Below are 4,625 nucleotides of genomic sequence, written 5' to 3'. Positions count from 1 at the left end.
AGGGATCCCAGATGGCTGAACAATACTCAATGGATGGTAGTAATAGTTGTTTGTATAGGTGGTCTTTAATTTCTATTGGTGCAGTGTGCAAGGTCCTTTTTAGGAAGCCAAGAAGTTGGTTAGCCTTGCTGCAGATATAGTTGATATGGGGGTTCCAGGATAATCTGTGATGAAGACGGATACCTAGATAGTTATGTTCCAATACTGTATTGAGTGGGATGTTGGACATTTTGTATGTAAAGCTACTTTTGTTGTGATGTAATGTTATTTGTAAAATGTTACATTTAGGAATACTGAACTCCATCAGCCAGTCGCTTGCCCATTTGGTTAAAGAATTTAGATCATTCTGCAGAATGTGATGGTCATTTGGTGTTGCTATAACTTTGTAGAGTAATATATCATCTGCAAATAGTCGTATTTCACTTTTGATGTTCATAGCAATGTCATTGATATAAATTAAGAACAGTACAGGGCCAAGTACAGACCCCTGTCAGTGATATGTGTTTCCCGTAGCGATTTTTAAAAATATTTTACCGCACACATATCCCTAGGGATTTGTGTTTCCCCGCACATATATCACCAGGGATCCGTGTTTCCCACTAAGTTATAGCCAACGTGCAGTAACTCCAAGGCCCTATATGGCTAGTTGCAAACACTGAGTACGCGATCCAACCATTCAGTAGATATATGAGCTACTATTATCTAGCTAATAGACACCCATGCTTATTACATGTATATAGTTAGCTAGCTAGAAACAAGTCACCCTGTAGAGAGTTCAGCTACGAAAATATCACCCTGTATAATATAACTAACTATATAGCTACTATATAAGCATTATACTAGCCAGCCATACTGTGACAGTCAATTTAGAAGAGACTGTGTACTGCACGCATAGGCGGCGGAAAGGGGGGGGCTAGGGGGCTGAAGCCCCCCCATCAAAATGATATCACACCGAAATGATCTTTCTTGGAGTGGGGCTGAAAACCATGATAAAGATCGAGATACTCTAATAGAGCAGTCACTCTAATGAAGTAGTCAGTGTGTAGCGAGCTATGTAAGGATTTTTATGTAGTTTATCAACTAGAAATGGTAGCTGGTGAGGTGGAAAGCTCTTGTCAGTTGGTTGTGACCTTTTTTTTTTTGGTCTCACCTTACCAAACTACAGAAATAAGTCTGCATGGGTCAGCCCAGTCCCCCCTCATATCAACTACTTCTTCCGCCGCTGACTGCATGTATGAGCCAGTAAAGAAAAATAAAAACATTTATTGTATTTTGAGCTATATAGACTAGCTGTATAACCAACTCGCTCACTAAGGCAAAGTTAGTGCAACTATATGTGTGATAGCTAGCATTAATGTGAATATATAGGCAAAGCAAGATGTAGTGAAAGTTGAAAAGTCCAAAACCACTTCCAAAGTAAAGGCAGCTATACAGGTTAGTACATTGAAGGATATGTTAGCCTTGCTGGTACTTTATGTGTATATGTACAATCACTGTATTTTTGTGTCACTATATAATTATGCTTTTTACAGAACTGTATAATCTACTGTCTCTCTATATATATTAGAAAACAGACCAAAAGACAACTCGCCCATTGAGTAATCTTACACTGATTACAAATAAAGAAGGCTCAGAACCACATGTATTACATAATGATATAATACAAAACAGATATTGTGTTGTGTATCTTTTAGAAGCAACTTGAATGCATTTGGAAAGGGCAGCCATGCCATGCGATAAAAGCAAGAATAAACCATTTCTCCATCCATCATGGGAACTTTCACATCCTGAAGCAGAATTGTTACTTAAATGATGAGGTATGTATAGCTATTTACAGAACCACACGCTGTTACGTAAATGTCTTGTTTGTGTTATACATATAACACTTCTTTAGATTATTAATGGATATCTGAGGCTGTTAACAGATATACATGGCAATTGTTTTGTCATCCCCAGCCAGACACTGAAAACAATAATAAACTGCTCAGCTGTACGCCACAGATCTTATCTATTATCCAAGGTAAGTATACTCCTGTGTGCAATGTTGAAGATGCGTGATATGTCACCTTATACAGGAAAGTTTACATCAGAAGAAATATCTGGTTGGGTGTTACAATCAAGATAGTAATCATTGGATATTTATTGTAAGCTAATTAATTAAGCAATAAAATCACATTAGGTATTGATGTACACACTGTTAGGCTATTGACCTGGAATCAAAGCACTTTTACTACCTTGATCCATTTGGACCACCCCGTGCTTTATGTGGTACCTTTGCTGCATTAAAGTGGGTAATTGTTTATGCATGCAAATAATTTGGCATACGATTATGGTTTTATGCACGTGTGCATATATACACACAGGAAATATTTCAAGACAAGGGGCGATTTCATGATTTCTGATGATGTTAGTATAGAGAAATTTAAAGTACATGAACTGAGCAAGAAGATACAATTTGATCCTTTCAACTGTGGAGTCTTTTCATTGAAGGTAGACGTATAAAGCTTAATGGTATAGCTATATACACGAATATATTAACAATTACTTTCTTTATGTAGATTGCTGAACAACTCAGCAGTATGGACATTATGCAGGCAAGGATTGACATTGCAATCACAATTTTGTCCCATTCAGGTATGCAATTGCAGCATTAGTCTTGCATGCATGCATGCATGATGAATAACTATTTAATCTTATAGTGGATATGAAGGAAAGGTGTGTGATGTGTGGAGCTTCAGACATTAGCTTAAGCCACCCTGACTACTGTGACTGGGTATGTATAAAGTAAATATATATTATGCAGCTTGATCTTTTGCAACTCTTTTCTACAGATAAAATGTGACCAATGCAAATGTTGGACACACGCGCATTGTGCAAACACCACCATTGCTGAAGCAAAGAAGAGCACATTTCTCTGTGTAGAATGCTACCAGACTAAGCATAATATTGAGCAATTTGTACATTGATTAGTTATACGTAGCTGCAATCACATGATTTACTCTATATAGCTAGAGATATAGTATTTTTATTGTGTACATGTACTTGTAGCTACTATTTTATTAAACTGATGTTATAGCTACATGGCCAAATCACAGCACAGTTTAGCAGTTCTAGTTGAATGCCAGTGAATGGCTTGATTTCCTCCATCAACATGTATAATATAGTATTAGTAGTATAGGTAATTAAGTGCAATGACTAGCTATGATTATTAAAAGTGCATGCGCGCCTATGCTAACACTATACGTACGTTGCACATGATTTTAAAGGGGAAACATATTACCCGGGGAAACACATATCACTGTGACTTGTAGGTCGCTAGCGAGTTAGTGATATGTGTGCGGGGAAACACGGATCCCTAGGGATATGTGTGCGGGAAACACGTTACCCGGGGAAACATATATCACTGTGACACCGGCACCAACCGTGACAGTGCACCTGCATACACACCATGGGTCCTATCGCACCCAAGTACTTCCGGATTCAGGGGCAGACATATCTGCTGCTGGTGAGCATGTCCTGCCACGACTCAATGAATACAGGGACAACCTTTTACCATCAGAATTCACACCACGCGCAGCTAATGGACAGAGGATGCATGCTACTGGGAAGTTGAGTGTTCGCTTTCAGCTAGCTGGTAATGAACATGAAGAAGATGTATACATCTTCCCACACTTGAGTGGGGTCATAGTTTCTTGGAGGGCAGCCAAGGCCTTGAAAATCCTGCCACCACATTATCCCCTACCACCCCCCAAAACTTCCCCTGTGGAACCCAGTGTCAGATCCACAACAGCCACCCACCCCCTGCCAAATATGGATGACTTGAAGCAAGAATACCCCACAGTATTTGATGGCAGGATTAGGACAATGGAAGGAGAAGAATTCCATATATCTCTGACTGTAGATGCCAAGCCTTTCTGTGTCAACACTCCTCGGTCAGTTCCATTCGCCTATCGTGACAAACTTCAGGCAGAGTTAGACTTACTACAAACACAATGCATTATTACACCAGTTACGGAGGCCACAGAGTGGTGTGCTCCCATAGTGGTTACTCCCAAGAAGAATTCTGATAAGATTCGTATGTGTGTAGATCTCTCCCACCTTAATCGTTTTGTGGTCCGAGAGAGGTATCAGTCTCTAACACCAGCTCAAGCTGTAGCTGATATCGCAGCTAGTGATGCAAAATATTTTACTGTCATTGATGCCCTAAAGGGATACCACCAATGCCCCCTAGACCAACACAGCCAGCCGCTGACAACATTCATCACACCATTTGGGAGATTCAAATACCTTCGTGCCCCCTACGGAATCTCCTCAATATCAGAGCATTATAATTGCCGGATGACTGAAGCGTTCAAGGGATTGTCAGGCTTTAGACGCGTGGTGGATAACTTTGTCATTTATGATGGCAACATCACAGATCACATTGCACATGTGAAACAGTTTCTTCAGCGCTGTGCGGATCAACACATCGCGCTCAATGCTGAGAAATGTAGATTCTTCCAAACCAAGACAACCTTTGCTGGGTTCTTGCTCTCCGACCAAGGCTACCAGATAGACCCATCCATCACAGAAGCCATCTCAAAGTACCCTGTCCCAACCAACCGAACAGAACTTCGCTCCTTCAT

General features: G+C 40.2%; 1 long non-coding RNA gene across 1 annotated transcript; it reads left to right on the top strand.

Moving 5' to 3' along the window:
• The first annotated feature begins 2,043 nt into the window (after window positions 1–2,043).
• LOC136245101 (uncharacterized) lies at window positions 2,044–3,030 on the top strand. The gene is made up of 5 exons (XR_010695741.1): window positions 2,044–2,144; window positions 2,202–2,490; window positions 2,559–2,634; window positions 2,700–2,773; window positions 2,832–3,030. It is a non-coding gene; the product is annotated as an uncharacterized lncRNA (long non-coding RNA).
• Window positions 3,031–4,625: the final 1,595 nt, after the last annotated feature.

Source organism: Dysidea avara, chromosome 2 (assembly GCF_963678975.1).
Source record: "Dysidea avara chromosome 2, odDysAvar1.4, whole genome shotgun sequence".
NCBI classification, from domain to species: domain Eukaryota; kingdom Metazoa; phylum Porifera; class Demospongiae; order Dictyoceratida; family Dysideidae; genus Dysidea; species Dysidea avara.
This window is presented reverse-complemented; position numbering and strand designations above follow the sequence as displayed.